At 36.6% G+C, this 18902-nt stretch overlaps 1 protein-coding gene across 3 annotated transcripts in view; it reads left to right on the top strand.

The window, feature by feature from the left end:
- LOC133525035 (uncharacterized) overlaps positions 1-18902 on the top strand; it is a 191464-nt gene that overhangs the window by 115309 nt on the left and 57253 nt on the right. The window contains exon 1 of one of the 3 annotated variants that reach the window (XM_061861237.1): positions 18414-18526. The exons of the other annotated variants lie outside the window; for them this stretch is intronic. The gene's annotated coding sequence lies outside the window, so the exon portion shown is untranslated. Of the gene's footprint in view, positions 1-18413; positions 18527-18902 lie in introns of those variants that run through there. 3 annotated transcript variants of the gene reach the window in all.

Here is an 18902-nt window from a genome sequence, read left to right as displayed (position 1 = left end):
GCTATTAAAATATGGATTCCCGCAAAGTAACTTATGGTATGTGAATTTTACACCGTAAAACCACCAAACTATGGTCCACCAAGCTGATTAAATGAATATGAATATGAAAAGCTCTCAACTGTGATGGTCCAAAATGAACTCGAATATCTTTCATTCAGGTGTGACTATTTTTTATATGTCATCGTTCTAGGGCAAAATATGTTTATAAATGGAAGAAAAAATTCAGCCGCAACCAAAAAAATAACAATGGTATTTCTCTTGATTAGGCGATACTCCTGCACAATGAACATGGGCGCATAAGGAATAAAGTCAGACCAACTTAAGTTGGCAGCGATTTTGAAAGCCCAGGTACAAGTGTCAAGTAAACGTAATAATTTCATAGAAATTTGACGTTTAAAATAATCCGTGCACCGTCGGGGCTATCCAAATCACTGCCAACTGATCTCGGTTTGACTTTAGGGGTATGGCACTTTGCATCCGATTCGCGACGTGCGAGCGGGATGTCGCTATAATAACTACGCGCATAACGTTGTCTTGCTCATACGTCGGAGCGACGTGCGAATCGGATGTAGTGTGCCATACCCCTTGGGTACCTACCTATGTGTTTTATCATGTATTTTGTTTGTTGCATATTTTATGTACATATTTTTTATTCCAAACCGGTTTAATCCAAATTACGAGTAGGAATAAAACCCTTAAAAACTCCGATCGGATCTAGGATAGGATTCATAATTAGGTACCTACAATTCGGCCTAGCATTTAATACTTCACAATTAGTTATGGCCCATGAATCTATGCGTTAACGAGTATGATTAACTATGAGTAATTTAATGTAGCATTTACAGACAAAATATGCACGTTCGTAAGAAAATTATGAGTGTAAGCTTGTACAAATTGGCAGTTCAACGGACACTTAAGATGATTCGGGAATAAATGTGTCGTTCTCAAGCAAAAAGTACCACATTGTCGCTTGCCATAAGAACGCTTTGGCATTGGCATGGCATTGGCATTGGAAGAGAAGGTTATTCGCATAAAGATACGAAAAAATTTCATCCTTATGGTAAGCGACTATATGGTACCTTTTGCTTGAGAACGTCACAAATACACAATTTTTGAAATTAACGACAGGTATTAGATTTTCATCTAAAAAGGGTTTAATAATTATAGTATGAATTTTATCAAACGATTTTTACGCCTAAGACCCTAAAATATTCAACAAAAGCCATTGTCTCTTTTGTGGGCTCCCGTTTAGAACGCATCGACACAGGAAAAAGTACCAAAAATATGTATATACGACCTTATTGCCCATGTATTCAGGTAGTGTCTAGATATTTTTGTGAATTCGTCCGTATCGATGAAAATCCGCAATACGGCGAAGGCCTTATAGTCTTGTCAGGGTAATAGGTATTCGAAGTCATCTAGCTTCTAGATAGATTGCAATCTCAGATTTAAGTTGATATTTTATCGGTTTTCGTTGATCGCATTTTATGTTCATGCAATAGTTTGTAACTCGTGTTATATAGATTCATTTCATGATTACTAATAGTAATATTACCTACGTTATATTATATAACAGATTTGTATGGTAAAAATAACATTATGAAAATCTTACAAAAGTATCAAAATATCTTAGCAAAATGGTTGAAATCGTAAATGTATTGCGGTCATCAAAAAATGTATTTTTCACTGTGCATTAAACTTTACCCCATTACGTAAAACAGCCGTAACCAAATGCCCCAACAGTTTTTACTGTTGGTATACGCCATTTCATTTACCATGGCGGGATTCCACTTGAAACTGCACAAAGAGAACAATAAGAGAACAATACTCTGCTCTTCAAAGTCAGCGTGTGGTGGTATTACCTACAGTGAAGTAATGTCGGGTTAAGTGATATTGATACTTGATACTACATGGTACTTAATATACATATTTATGCTTAATTAATATTAAAAAAAAACAATAAAAAAATGTCGTATGGAAAGTTTAAATACTTACTTAAATTGGTTTATTATTTTTTGTGTATAACAATAAAAGCTTAAAAACTTAATTCTTTTAACCTTGATCTAATGTAGAAATAGGATGCCCTACAAGTCCAACAACAACAAATTTTAAAATATTTTTGACATGACTGTCAAATAAGAACAAAAGGTTCAAGACAGGATAGTTACATGTAAGACACGAAGCCGCAAAAAAAGTTTGTCACTATCTGTTGTTATCACTACTGGTATGGTTTATGTCTGATGATCGTCTCAAGTAGAATCCCGCCATGGTAAATTAAATGGAGTATATCTGTGGTGGGACAGAACTGCATACTAAAGGATTAGCAAAACCGCGCAAAAAACCTAATTAGTAAATTGCAAGCGCTTTTTTTAATTAAAGCACACATATTTAATAAATTTAAGTCAAATTCAAAACGAGGCTACATTTATTTTCTTAGAAATGGAATCTTTGTAATGTCGGCAATTTTTTTGCCGTCCATTAGGCACCTTACATTACTTGCATTACATAAATCCCAGTTTAAAGGTATTCATTTACTTTAATTTAATGTTTAAATGTACTATTATTATTCTTGTTAAGAATCTGACATTGTATGATTAATATGAACTTCCTTATTAATAATGATCGAAAATGTATTAATATTAAGTATTCATCTTATCTTTAAAATGTTTTGACGTGACTGTGTCATGCATATCTTCTCTCTTCTTCCTTGCGTTGTCTCGGCATTTGCCACGGTTCATGGGAGCCTGGGGTTCGCTTGACAACTAATCTCAAGATTTGGCGTAGGCACTATGAAATTTTAATAATAAATATTACGAAAGCGACTGCCATCTGACCTTCCAGCCCAGAGGGTAAACTAGGCCTGGTCGGGATTAGTCCGGTTTCCTCACAATGTTTTCCTTCACCGAAAAGCGACTGGTAAATATCCAATGATAGTTGTACGTAAGTTCCGAAAAACTCATTGGTACGAGCCGGGTTTGAACCCGCGACCTCTGGATTGCAAGTCGCACGCTCTTACCGCTAGGCCACCAGCGCTCTGTATCATGCATATAAGAAAAAAAATATGAAAATGAATATAAAACCTCTAAAGTCTTTTTCACCACACCAGGTAAGTACTCCAGAAACTTGAAAAAAGATTTATTGCTAATTATGAGTTGTTTACTCATGTTGGGTGATGGAGTTGAATTTTAAATTATAATTTTAAATGATAAATATTTAATAACGCACCCTTGAACTTTTGTTTGATGTTTTACAGTTAGTACCTATTTTCCTGACGTAGAAACCTGAAACATAACCCTCGTGCCTTGAAACCCTCGCAACGCTCATGATTCCACTTTTCGAACCACGCTGTGCTTGTGGTTAAATTTTGGAAACTTTTACTTGCTCGGGTATCAATGAGAATGATAGCACGAGCGGTTAAACAACAACTTTGCCACCTTGTAAAACAACTAACTATGTACGTGAGTGAGTGAATAAGGTTGTCAGAGCTCAACGAGGGTGCGGCGTGTTTGGTTCGGGAACGCGCATGTAATACCTCTGGAGTTGCAGGCTACGAAGACTGCTTACCGTCAGGCGGGCCGTATGCTTGTTTGCCACCGACGTAGTATTAAAAAAACCTTTAAAAGGTAAACATAATTGACCCAATTTTATCAGAACTGATAAAAATCGTTTTATAACCATAATTCACAGTTTTACAAAATGTTATATGCATCATTTTAAAGCCAACCAGTAGGTATGCAACAGTTTTAATCGATGGAATAGATCTAAACTATCAAGTGACATAATATAGGGCCGTGGGCCCACGTTCTATTAATTGATCATCGCTAAAATGATTGGTTGATATAAATCTTTCTCAATGAACCGAATAAATCAGATTTGCGATTATGAAGCGGCAACATTAGGTACCTGATTGTAATTTTGGCTTTCGTTTTGTGTTGAAGGCCGAATATGTTTTAAAATTTTGATATGCCTTAGGATAAGACAGTAATTTTTTTTTTAATTATCAAAATAATTAAAAATATACTATTCGATTCCTTACATTTTATTTAAAAAGGATAATGTAACTCAATATTTCACCGTCAAAATCGAAAAACAAATTTCCATATTCAAGTCGGCTTTAAGTTGATCGTGACGTCAAGTACCTACCGTTTATAAAATACATTTCACGCGTAGATTTTAAGTTTAACCTTTGTAAAGCTTTAATGCAATGGTTCTCACTGACACCATTAATAAAAACCTGTCATCTAGTTTATTAACAAGCATAACTATACCTTACCCCTATACCTATACCCTACTTACCCTATTGTAACATTATTCGAGGCATTTTACCACGTCATGTACCTACTGCATTAATTACGACTATGTTTTCTTACAACTCATTGAAGTAGAATACGAACAGGTATCATTTTTTCAACCTGAGTTTGCCAGTACAGGGAACCAAGACATGTCGGCGAGCTTTTGATGTAACAAAGAAAATATTTGCACATATATTTTAGATTGTTAATGAAAATGATACGAAATTACTTACCTTTAAGGTGATGGTTTAAAGATTTTGAAGTTTGAAAAGTTCCCGTCAAATGCAATCTTACGACGACGACCGGTCAGGGGCCCATTTCTCGAACGGTATTCGTTATTCGTTATTCGTATTCGCGGGCTGGGTTTCCGCAACTCGACGTCGCAATTCGCGCCTATTTTGCGTGATGGTGGGTTGACGGCACTACTCCTGCCAACCCAACTCTACCAGGAAGCCTAGCAGACCCTTGATGTTGCCGACGACTTCTGGGAGAGACCCCGGGGAACCGAGGTATTGTGCCCGGTATTCTGCCACCCCTGGGCATTCAAGAATGACGTGGGCGGCTGTCTCCTCCTCCTCCATGCACGCTCTGCAGAGGGGGCTATCTGTAACACGTAGGGTTAATAGGTGTTTGTTTAGTGGGGCGTGGCCGGTTATGGCCCCAGTCAAAAGCCGGAGCTGTGGCCTCTTCAGCTGTCTCAGCCTCCTCGACAAACCGGGGTCGATTGTCGGGAGGGCCTCCTTCGCCTGCCTGCACGTGCCTAGGTTAGACCAGTACTGTTGGTGTTTTACCTTGGTGTTGCGTCTCAGCATGTTCCGGAGCCAGGCATAAGGCAGAGGTATGATTGGCTCCGGTCCTGCCACCCTCAGTTCCGAGCCACCTCTCGCCAATATGTCGGCTGCATCGTTCCCTCGCGAGTTGCTGTGTCCCTTAATCCACTGCAGAGTTACGCTGGTGGTGGTGCTTACCTCTGACAGAGCCTTGTGGCATTCGTAGATTAGCCCTGAGGTCAAAGTATAACTTTGCAGAGCTTGCAGTACTGACCGACTGTCAGAGAGTATGCGGATGGGGTAGTCCTCTACTTTCTCGAACGGTATTAGTCTAATATTTAGTGTGTTGCCATGGTAACCCATACGGCTTGATAGTTCGCGGACTAATAATATTAGTCTACTATTAGTGTGTTGCTATGGTAACCCATACGGCTTGATAGTTCGCGGACTAATAATATTAGTCTACTATTAGTGTGTTGCTATGGTAACCCATACTACTTGACTGGGGCCCATTTCTCGAACGGTATTAGTCTAATATTTAGTGTGTTGCCATGGTAACCCATACGAGTTCGTGGACTAATAATATTAGTCTAATACCGTTCTAGAAATGGGCCCCTGGTCTAGTCGATAGAGCCGATGGTCCCGGGTGCAAATCCTAGTAACGGCATTTATTTCTGTGATAAGCACGGATATTTGTTCTTGAGTCATGGGTTTTTTAAGTATTTATAAATATTTATATATCATATATATCATTGTCTATGTACCCACAACACAAGCCTTATTGAGCTTACTGTGAGACTAGATCGATTTGTATAAGATTGTCCTCTTTTGGTGCTCACTGGCCGTTACATAACATCGTGTAACAGGGACAACAATGAGAGTATTGATAGAGTTAGACCAAGAAAGTTGGTAGTGATTTGACAGACCAGACTGTGCAAGTGTTATTTTAAACGAACTTCTATGAAATTATGACATTTACTTCACTTGCACAGGCTGGGCTATCAAACTCGCTGCAAACTTAGCTTGGTATGACTAGTGTTATATTAAGTTGCGCCAACTCGCGCTGTCTAAATAAATAAATAATATGTATTTATTATTATTTGTATTGTCTAAATAAAAGATAACTAAGTAAGTCCTGGCCTTAAGTTGAGCTACAGTGCCTACAGTCCCCATATTCGTCTCCTCACCTGCAGTATTGGTTTTTAATTACTCAAGTATTTAAATAATTATCGATTAAAGAACATTCCGCTGGTTGCAATCTTTGTGCTACAATGTCGATATGGTATTGGAATTTATTGGGGATAGTTTCTTGCCCTTGACAATCGAAGATACATTATGCATTAGGGAAACAAGAACGAGTATGAATAAAGGTTGCTTTTATAACTTTTATTTATTTAATTAACCTTTTGAACGCGAAAAACACATCGTTACTATTACTAGTGCCCACAGCGCCAAGGACACCTATAGGTAGGTGTTATGGCGGATCTGTCAAAGTAACCTTCACACTTTCGAATAAGGTTTACATTACAAGGGTTAGGGTTAGAGTTAAACTTTATTGCATAAAATATATACAACAATATACAAATGGCGGACTTAATGCAAAATAGCATTATCTACCAGTCAACCACAGGGCCAAACAGACAATCGTAATTGGTGCAGAGAAAGAAGAAAAAAAAAACAATGAATTGAAAAGAAAAGCAAACGTATATAGTTATGAACTACATACGAGTAGGTATATTACATAAATACAAACATACATAAACACTATACATATAATACACCCATACATACATTCTATAAATGTAATATTGATGTATATTATTCGAACTCCTGTTTTAGCAAATGCTTACGTAACATCCGCTGAAAGAAACTTACTTGGTGCTTGAGTCTTTGGCGATCAATAAAGTAATTTTGACGCAGAAGAAATAGGTATTTATTGTTAAATGCAAGTGTGCAGAATTATTGTTTGCCGTTGTGCTTATAATTATAGAACGCTAGACAAACGAGAGTTTTCCACAATTCAAACGTTGGTTCAAAATGAGGAATCTGAAGGCCTGAGAGAAAATAAACTTTGCTGCCTGCTTTATTTAAGTCGCAAAATACCATTCTGTAGTTCTTGTCGTCCATAATAACGCGCAAATTTGTCAAATGTAACCTTTAATAACACGACAATGCGATTCAAGGCACGCGTCTTCGTGAATGACACGACATATATCAGCTCTAATCAAAATAAATACCTATAAATAAATTTTATAGGACATTATTACAAATTGACTAAGTCCCACAGTAAGCTCAATAAGACTTGTGTTGAGGGTACTTAGACAACGATATATATAATATATAAATATTTATAAATACTTAAATACATAGAAAACACCCATGACTCAGGAACAAATATCCATGCTCATCACACGAATAAATGCCCTTACCAGGATTTGAACCCGGGACCATCGGCTTCATAGGCAGGGTCACTACCCACTAGGCCAGACCGGTCGTCAAAAGTCTTTGTAAAATGTTGTTTGACTTACTTTGCTACCCGAATAAAGATATAAATATAACCCGACTTTTGCCTCGCCGTAGTCTGGTAAGAATATATTTTTGCAAGCTGATGCAATGCTGAAGAAACTGTAAAAAAATATAAAATAATTATGTTTGCAGAAAAACATTATTATAAACAGCCGATTAAAGAAACTCCTTTTTTGAAAGTTGGTTAAAAATGCATTGCGTATCGGTGAATGATTGTAGTCAGGTTTCAAGGAGTGTTAGATTAAATTAAATCTAGTTCACATTTCCATAGTAAAAAGGTAAAGTTTGCTTGTCTCATTCGCGTTAACTAGAACTGTCACATCACTAACCAAGTACACAAAACCTCTTATTTACTGGATGCTATTCTTTTTAAGAGGCCTTTTAATACTGGTTATCTTTTAGAACCAACTATAAAAGACCGCTGACCCTTGCGTATTAATACTAGACGAGAGTTCAAGTTTTATTGGAAATATAGTTAGTAAGTAAGGCACGTTAGTACATATAAATTAAGCTTGATATATTCAAGTCTCAACGAATGGGACAAAGTTAATCAAATCTAATGAATTTTAATGAATTTTCTATTGAATATACAGCGCGAGTTGGCACTTGCGTGGCTAAGAAATATATGGAGAACGACTTTGTAACTTTATGTTCTTAAGTAAATATTAAATTATTATTATTATTGATTGACGACCGGTTTGGCCTAGTGGGTAGTGACCCTGCCTACGAAGCTGATGGTCCCGGGTTCAAATCCTGGTAAGGGCATTTATTCGTGTGATGAGCATGGATATTTGTTCCTGAGTCATGGGTGTTTTCTATGTATTTGAGTATTTATAAATATTTATATATTATATATATCGTTGTCTAAGTACCCTCAACACAAGCCTTATTGAGCTTACTGTGGGACTTGTCAATTTGTGTAATAATGTCCTATAATATTTATTATTATTATTAAATACTTTAATGTACAAATAAATATTGGTTACCGTACAGCAGATATATGCTGGTTTTTAGGCTTGAGTCCTATGGATATATGCGGTCTCATGCAAAACTGTAAAATATTACAAATATTTGTATTTTATCTACTCTGACGTCATATCTGTCACGACTCTGTCTTTTCATGTGATTGTGTTTTTTTTTTACCGTGCAATGTAACACACACGAGGCCTACATATAGCGGGTAATATCCCCCGTAAAATTGTTACAATTAAAATAAAACATTTGTCATAAACTCTGTACAATACGATAAGTGAAGTTAAACGTGCATATACATATAATAATAATATAATACTCTTTACTATAAATATACATTATAGTAAAGCTAATCAACTGATATTAGTTAGAAGTTTTTGGATTGGGCTGGTGAAGTGAAAAAGGTTACCTGATATGAGATCAAATATACGAGTATGAAGCGAAAATGGTGCGACTTGCTGAAGGCAAAATTTCTTTGTTTGTTTTTGAAATGTATTGTAGATAATATTAATTACAATAAAGATGCATTTGAACTGGCTTTTTTATATATATTGGTGATAATAGGGTTGCTTCCAATTTTTTGAAACGCTTGTATTACGTTCTATATTAACTAAAAGTTGCCCTAAAATTCAACTTTTATTCTAAAAACGGCTTTAAATATGTTAAATTAACAAAATATATTTTGACAGATGCTTTCGCGCCCAAAACGCTCTTTGAAAATTGTGTGACGTCACAGTTTACGGTATGACACATAACTACATAGGTACACACGTAGAAGATACGAACTGTCAACTGACATTTGTCATTTGTTGTTTATCGCCTAACTGTCAACAGTGTCAATCCGAGAGTTGTGACGTCATCAGAATCTTCAATGATGTTTCGAGTTTGGTCACGTGACGTGTGCCAAAAGATATTTTAAATTCAATATTTACAAAAATATGGTCATTACAGGTCCCCTAAAAGTAGTTTAACATGATCTTATAATCCAAAAAAAAAGAATTTATTGGGATACAATTCTGCCCTAAGATTTGTAGATGGAAACAACCCTATTCTAAATCATATTGGTTAGGTTGGTTTCCATATAAATGTAGCCCAGTCAATATGAACGTAACGAGATTGTGATAAGACCGGATACATCTGTTAGTCGATAATTAGTCTGACACGTTGTCACTACGCTTACAAAATCGTTTATCAAGACACGGTTTCATTATAAAAATTAACTACTTATACATAAATGAATGTGTATGAACGTATAATAAATATGTAACTTATTTTTTTTTTTCATGTTTTTTTTTGTGTGTATTTTGTGAAAGTATTCTTTCATTGCATTTACAACACCTACTGAAATATGTAAATTTATTAATTTCCGCTACCTAAAGGTTATCTGGAAGAAATCGCTTTTTAGCAAAAAGACCATCCGTTGTTTATCTCTGCTTTTGTTGCTATTTTCTTTTGTACTGCTTCCTTCTATTGAGGTGTGTGAGTGTGTGAAGCTTACTCCCATCTTAAATACCGGCAACGCACTTACAGCGTCTCTGTTGTTGCGGTTGTCCATGGGCAATAGTAATCGCTTACCATCAGGCGATTCGCTTGCTGGTTTGCCTCTTTTAAAAATTAAAGAATGCCCCTAAAATGTTTTTGTTAGCATTTGACATAATAACCTCTAATATTTTTACAAGTTGTTTTTATTGAAATATTATCTATTAACTTATATTTTAACATTGATATAAATGAAAGATTTAAGTATATAAACACGTGTGTCCTTAAGAGGGAAAAATATCTTTGCGGTCCTAGCGAAATAACGGTTTTTTTTAATGAAATTCCATTTCGGGAGAAAACGTTTTCCACTAAATCTTAACTAATCACTTTGATTTTGATGTCGATCGCTTCAGCGTAATATATTCTACATTTATAGGTGTCGCTTTAAAAAAAATGATTTTTATACCCATTGCAGATTTTGTAGAAAAGGAAAAACCTATAAACCTAGTTTTTTATTGGTCAATAACATACTTGTTATGAAACTGTGTAATGTGGAGCCCTTTTGTCTAGAATCTGTTCGAGGTGTAGAGCCCTTTTAGATGTGTCTGTGGTTCCCTACGTTTTTAGAATCTATGGAGAACTAAAAAGAAGAGATACGATGCGATGTGCATGCGCTTATAATTTTAATAACGATGTTGTAATATGTGCATTAAATTGAAGTTAATAGAAGAATTGGTGTTTTCTATTGATAATATCAGTTACAAGTGGCGACCGTAGGAATAAAGAACCGAACGGCGCATGTTACAACAAAGGGTGCACTGCATGGCGTAACAAAATGGCGGAATTACTTAAGGCAGACCGCGAAAGAAAACAAATAAGAAGACTATTTAACAGAACGGCAACCACGCTTGATCAGAAAATAATAGAGAAGGATGTCAGCGCGGTTGAAGTTGACTTCTTGTACTTGACAGAGAAAATGAATCGACTTAGAATACTCGATGAAATCATACAGAGTACACATTCAACGAAAACAGACTTCAATGAAGAAGAGTTTACCAAGGAAGTGGACGAAGCAGAAGAATTTCTTACGAGATACGTGCACTTCAAACAAAAGTACCACATTTTGAAGCCGGACGTAAAAGAGACTAATCCTACGGTGCCGGCCGTCCCACAAAACAAGAAAAACTTCAAACTCCCTAAAATAGAAATCAAGAAATTCGACGATGACCCCAAAAAATGGATCCAGTTTTGGGGCCAATTTAAGAAGATAGATGAGGACCGAAGTATTACAGAAGAGGACAAGTTCCAGTACTTACTTCAGAGCTTGAAGGATGACTCAAATGCCCGTGCCTTGGTGGAGAGCTTCCCGCCTTCCGCAGACAACTACCCGAAGGCTCTTGAACAGCTGAAGAATCGATATGGACGAGAAGAAATGTTAGTAGAGGTGTATATCCGAGAACTGCTAAATATGGTGCTCGCACAAGTTCGTGGTGAACTCGTATTAGATTTAAGGACCCTATATGATAAAGTGAGTACATACCTACATGCGCTGGAAACATTAAAAGTAACAAAAGATAGGTATGATGCTATGCTTTTTCCTTTAATTGAATCGGCTATGCCTGAACAAGTTTTGTTAGCATACAGTAGGGCGCAGTCTCAAAGTACACAGTTACATCAGGGTTCGGAACGATTGGCTCAGTTGTTAAAATTCCTTGAGAATGAAGTACAAGCAGAGGAGAGGATTAGGCTTGCCAGATCTGAATTTAGTTCTAGTCAGCTTCCCAAGTCAGTGTCACACAGCTGCAGACCAGACATTCAACCAACAGCAACGTGCCTTACAACAAAGGTAATAAAGGAAAGAGGTAAGGAATGTTGTTATTTTTGTGACAAGGAGAATCATACAGTGACTGAGTGTGGTAAGGGAGGAGATTTGACTTTAGATGAGAAAAAAGAATTAATTAAAAAGAAAGGTGGATGTTATATATGTCTAAAACGGGGTCATATGGCAAAACAGTGTAGAGCATTTTTAAAATGTATAGCATGTAAAAGAAGACATTTAGTCATTTTATGTCCAGATTTGCATAGCCAAAAGAATAAAGAAATTGAAGTATCCAAAAAACCTAATGAAAATGTCACTTTGTGTCAGGATAGAACAACCACTCTGTTACAGACATTGGTTGCAGTGGTTGAACACGGAGGCAAGAAAAAGAAGGTGAGGATTCTTCTCGATGGTGGTGCGCAGCGGACATATATCAAGGAAAGCCTAGCCGAAGAATTGAACTTAAAGGTAATAGGTCGAGAGGAATTTGGACACACATTGTTTGGGGCAATAGAAACAAAACCTGATGTCTACAACAAATACGAATTAAAGGTGAGTTCATTAGACAATTCCTTTGATATTACTATAAAGGCCCTTGCTCAAAACACTGCTCTTTGTGGTGTTCTGCCTAAAGTGGAGGATAAAAAAGTTATGCAGAAACTCCACAATTTAAACATACAATTATCAGATATAGAAAATGACATAGTTGACATTGGCATATTGTTAGGATCGGATTATATGGGTGCAGTAATAACGGGCACAATAATTAATCTTGAAAACAATTTGTTTGCCATGAAAACAAAACTGGGTTGGACGCTACAAGGTCCTACATTAAGTGCTTATAGCTGTATGGTACTTCAAACCTGTTTCTCACAAACAAATAATATTGCAGACTTGTGGAGCATAGAGCTCTTAGGAATTAAAGACCCACAAGAAAAGAGAGAGCAGGAAGAAATATTAAAAAGTTTTAATGATAATATTTCAGAGACCAAGACAGGCAGATATGAAGTGAACCTGCTGTGGAAAGAAGACACTCCAGACTTAAAACCGAACTATGACCAAGCCTTCAAGAGACTTCAAATAACATCAAAGAAGCTTATGAAAACAGGAAATCTACAGGCTTATGATGAGGTTTTTCAAGAATGGGAAAAAGAAGGAATTATCGAAGAGGTCAAAGATGATGATAAAGGAAAAGGCCACTATCTAGCCCACCGACCTGTTATAAAGATGTCGAGCAACACCACTAAAGTGAGACCAGTTTATGATGCATCAACGAAAGATCAAAATGGATGGTCTCTGAATGACTGCATGGACAAAGGTATAAATCTAATTGAGTTCATCCCGAAGTTATTGATCTTATTCAGGAAAAGTGCTTACGGAATCACATCTGATATCAAAAAAGCCTTCTTAAACATATCAATAAAGGAAGAAGACAGAGATTATTTAAAGTTTCTTTGGTGGAAAAATACAGAACTGTGTAAAGATGTAGTAACATATCGGCATCAACGAGTAGTTTTTGGTCTGACATGCAGCCCTTTCATTTTAGCGGCCATAATTAACTATCATTTAGAGAAATGCCCTGAGAACTACAAAGAAACCGCACAGAAACTAAAAGAGTCGTTCTATGTAGATAATTGTGTGACAAGTGTGGAAACTGAAGACCAAATGAACAAATTTATTGCCGAGTCAAAAGAAATAATGAACATGGGAAAATTCGACCTGCGAGGATGGGTAACAGCTCCAAAAAGAATAGACGATACGATTACTGTTCCGGTTTTAGGTATGATATGGAACACTGTTCAAGATGATTTAGAGTGCAGTGTAAACCTGAAAAACGGAATCAAAGACAAAATAACTAAGAGAGAGCTGCTATCTATAACCCAACAAGTATTCGACCCACTTGGATTGGTCTCTCCAGTCACTCTGATACCAAAACTTATAACACAGAAAGCATGGATGAACAATACAGGATGGGATGAACCAATTCCAGAAGCATTAGAAAAAGAGTTCAAAGAATGGTTAGACACACTGCACTATGTTAACCAATGTCGATTTCCCAGACGTCTGACTAGTGCACCAATTGAAGAATGTGAGACTAGTGTCCATGTGATGTGTGATGCTAGTAAAGATGCATATGCAGGATGCATTTTTCTACGCACGCGGCTTGGTGATCAAGTCAATGTTCAGCTAGTGCTAGCCAAGAGTAGAGTAACACCAACCAAGAGAAAAATGAGTCTACCAAGAGTTGAACTGATGGGTTGTCTAATTGCTTCGAGACTGTTCACAGAAGTTGTAAATTCTGGTCTACTAACTCTATGTAAATACTATGAAGTTTTTTGTTGGACTGATTCGGCTGTGGCATGGGCATGGCTGAAAAGACAAAAATCTTGGAAACCTTTTGTCAGTAACCGGGTCACAGAAATCTGCAAGAACACGAAAAAGGAAGATTGGTACCACTTACCTGGAAACGCCAACCCTGCTGACCTGCCATCTCGCGGCTGTGATGCAAAAACGCTGCTGGAAAGTCGCTGGTGGGAAGGCCCCCAATGGCTTAAACTAGAAAAAGATAAGTGGCCAAAATCAAACATCAATGACATCCCTATTGACGAGAAAGCTGTATGTGATGAAGAAATAAAGAGAACAGTAATAAATGTCGACACAAACACACTACCCTTTAGTAAGAGATTGATGTATTTTTCAAAGTACAACAAAATAGTCAGACTAGTTGCATGGCTATTAAGAATGAATCCTACAATAAGACGTCAATTTTCTTCAAGAAAAAAAGATATAGGTAATGAGGAATATAGATATGCTGAACAAGTCTTGATAAGGTTGGTACAGAAAGAAAGTTTTGAAGATAAAGCTAACATACCAAGAAAATTGTGCACCGAAGTAGATGAAAATGGCATAATAAAAGTAAAGACAAGATTAGATTTCATTCACGAGAGTAAGAACTTCATTTGCCCAATACTATTATCGGGAAAGAATGAAATAGTACAAAGATTAGTTTTATACAGACACCTGAAGCTGAATCATGCAGGTACTTTAACAATGATGACAGATTTAAGAAATACCTATTGGATTTTAAATATAAGACGTCTGTCTAAGAAAATTGTAGCACAGTGCATTATATGTAAAAGATACAAATGTAAAAGTTACAGTGTACCAGAAGCCCCACTACCTACGGATCGAACAGAAGCTACGTCAGCGTTTCAAGTAACCGGAATCGATCTAGCGGGACCTCTGTACCTCATCGACAAACAAAAATGCTGGATTGTGCTATTTACATGTGCCACGTACCGAGCAATACACCTTGAATTGGTAGAATCACTGTCTACGGCTAGCTTCATTATGGCACTAAGAAGATTTCTAGCAAGGAGAGGAAGAGTAAGTGTGATTTGGACAGATAATGGGACCAATTTTCAAGGCACAGCAAATTTACTCCATAATGTAGACTGGGCTAAAGTAGAAAGTACCACTGCCTCAGAAAGCATTCAGTGGAAATTTATACCACCAGGGTCTCCGTGGTGGGGAGGATGGTGGGAACGGATAATTCGTGTAGTAAAAGAAATGCTACGAAGAATCTTGGGTAAAGCGTCAGTAAATTGGATAGAATTATCTACAATAATATGTGATTGTGAATCTACCATCAACAGCCGTCCAATAACATACATAGAGACAGAAGATGACTCATTGAGACCGCTAACTCCTCAAATGTTTCTTCAAGGCTTAAGTAATAATGATACTGCTGACCTCGATAAGATTGATGCCGAGAATCTCGGTCAAAGGTACCAGTACTTACAGAAGCTTAGACAAGATTTCAGACAACGTTTTAAGACTGAGTATTTGTCGCTACTGTCAAGTAAGAATTACAGGAATGACGTCAAGGAGCCTCAAGTAGGGGATGTTGTGCTGATCGAGACGGACATGACCAGACTTCATTGGCCGATTGGAGTAATAGAGAAAGTCTATGTAGGGAATGATGGATTCACTCGGGTTGCTAAGGTAAGGACTGCTACAGGAGCTAAGGTAAGAGCTTGTCAAAAGCTTTACCCCCTCGAGCTATCAGCTGACTCCTTAAAAGAAAAACTGCACACAGGTAAGTTGGATCTTATTAGTGAGCCGGGCGTCAATCAGGATGTAGCAGAACCCATTTCTGATGACAGCCCTAATTCTATCCCTGTCGAAACGCGAAGAGGCCGCGTTATAAAAATACCTCAAAGGTATTTAAATTAATTATATTCAAAATTGTTACTTTTCTATGTTTTGTATTATGTGCCAATCGTTTCGAACCAAGATTAGTGCTCTATTGTCCGTTTGGGATACTTATATGTCGATTGTAGAAGTTTTTTTTGTAAACAATTTTGTACGTAGTTGTTACACGATGTATGCCAATTATTAAGTAGTATTAAGTTTCCCATTTTTCCTTGCCTGTGGGAGGATGTTATGAAACTGTGTAATGTGGAGCCCTTTTGTCTAGAATCTGTTCGAGGTGTAGAGCCCTTTTAGATGTGTCTGTGGTTCCCTACGTTTTTAGAATCTATGGAGAACTAAAAAGAAGAGATACGATGCGATGTGCATGCGCTTATAATTTTAATAACGATGTTGTAATATGTGCAAGTTAATAGAAGAATTGGTGTTTTCTATTGATAATATCAGTTACAATACTAAAAATCATTGAGAATGGATACTATTTAGAAGTGGAAAAACGTTTTCTCTTTTTAACACGCTTTTATTAGGTCGACCTGTATGTAACTATGTAATGGAGTCTAAGGTAACTAATATAACCATCTTCCAAGGATCGTAGCGTCATGAAAATTGGCAGCTGTATGTAGTTCTGATGACAATACAATAATATGGTACTGTCTAACTGATCTGATGATGGAGCTGGAAGATATGAACTGGAACTTCATGATGGAACATCGTATCATAGCTGTGTTTGGATTTCTTAGAAAAGTCTTGTAATGAACTTTGACCACGATTAGGTTTCAAGGTCTGATGATGAAGCTGGAAGATAGGCACTGGCATTCCATGATGGAATATCGTATAATAGTCATGTTTGCACTTGTGAGAAAGGTCACGTAATGGACTTTGAACACGATCAGGTTTCAAGGTTATAACAGACCTATTATATATTGTTTTTGGTTTTTACGTGCATTAACAAAAGCGTGTTTTTCTAGTGTTTTTAAACTATTAATTTATTTATTGTATTGATGATCACGTGGTATACATCCCCCTTAAAAAGTGCGAGAGTACGAAGTAATTAGGGTAAATTGGTTTATTTACATAATTTGCCATTTCTACTCGTATTGAACTCCACGTTAAGCAAGGCATGGCAAGGCGCACGCCGTTTAAAACATGTCTCTGACGCCGACTGTATCCATTCACATACGGTAATAGTAAACTGGCGAATAACCAAATTGGGTTTAAGGTTAATATAGCAATAATGACAGCTGTTTACTACTAGCCTATTTTAACTTGTCACGTTTACCGCATTGCGCTTTTCGACACGATGTTGTTTTGTCACATAATGCAAGGGCTTTATTGCAGTTGATGTATGCATCGATTTGAATGCAACACGCAAGTTTTATGAAGCTTTGTAAGCTTTTAAATGTGGTTTTACTAAAATTTATTACCAGGTTTTAATTAACTTGCAATGTGTTTGTATGGTCAAATCTTGCAAGTTAAATTTGACATACTTCCTGGTTTCCGATGAAGCTAAAAATTTGTATACATATGTAAGTCGGGTGACAATGCAATAATATGGCACCATCGAGCTGATCTGATGATGGAGACAAGAGGCCATAGGAATTCTGTGATAAAAAAAACACAACCTAATTTTGTTTAGGGTTTTTAAAATTGTCTCGATAAGTATTAGTTGCCTGTCGAAAGAAAGTCTGCGTAACTTACTTTATATTACTAATAAATAATTAAACAACAATCGACCTTATTTCAGTAGTAATATGGTTCATTATGGTTATGAACTTGTGGTGGTAATTACTGAGTTATGCTTGTCACCTGTCGATATACATCTGCCTCCCACTAATATGCGAGCACGAACGAGATGAATAGAAAGTAACTTACGCATACACTAGCCGTACAGTTCTGTAAAAATCTTGCATTTAATAATATTTTTTTGTGAAATACTTTACATATTTCTTAACCTACTTATTTAGTTCATAAACAAAAAAAAAACAATACTTTGTAAGTCTATTTGTGGACTTTCAGTCACCGAAAGAAATAAATTTCCATCGCAGGTAATAAAATATTGACGAAAAATCCATTAACATCACACCCAAATCGTAGTTTTTTACCATTCACACCAATAAATCACAGCTACAAGTAAACCTGAAAATCCCACTTAATGGCTAAGATGACTAGAAGCACACAATCAATCATTCGTTGCTACATAATTAATACCTGAATCAAATTCCCTAGCTTGCGTTATCAACCATCGCGTTTTACCATAAACGCACTAAGCTTATAAAGCTTAAAATACACTTGCTGCTTTTCGGTTTAGTGGTATGATGGGGTAAAAATCAATAGGGTAGTACCACGCGCGCAGGCCCGAGGTGTGGTGGTGGTGGGTTCTTGGGACCGAGGGTCGCGGCGTGGCGCATTCCGTCGTGGGGCGCTAGCGAAGATGGAGCTGTGGGACAAACCACCATGTGAGTATGGGGCTTTATCACTTTCATATTTTGAATACCATCAGTTCTTGGGATTTCAAGACTGGTATACAAGTATTACTTAAAGAGACTTCACGTGAAGACTAAAGCTTATTTATTTCAAATACGAATAAAAACAAATTTATGTTAATACGCAATTCTTAACATATTCTGTATCTACTTCATCGATTGTTTGAGTGATTACGAAGAAATCGATACGTAGGTTATGATCAAGATTTTTAAATTCTTAAAAAAAAATTAGGTACTTGTTTTTAATTATTAAATAGTAATAGTTACACATCCGAATTAGTTTTTTTTACACTTAGTTAGAACTGTCTCTTCTATTTTGATACATTGATTTGATATTTGAAATCTGAAG

The sequence above is a fragment of the Cydia pomonella genome, chromosome 14 (genome assembly GCF_033807575.1).
Source record: "Cydia pomonella isolate Wapato2018A chromosome 14, ilCydPomo1, whole genome shotgun sequence".
NCBI lineage: Eukaryota > Metazoa > Arthropoda > Insecta > Lepidoptera > Tortricidae > Cydia > Cydia pomonella.
This window is presented reverse-complemented; position numbering and strand designations above follow the sequence as displayed.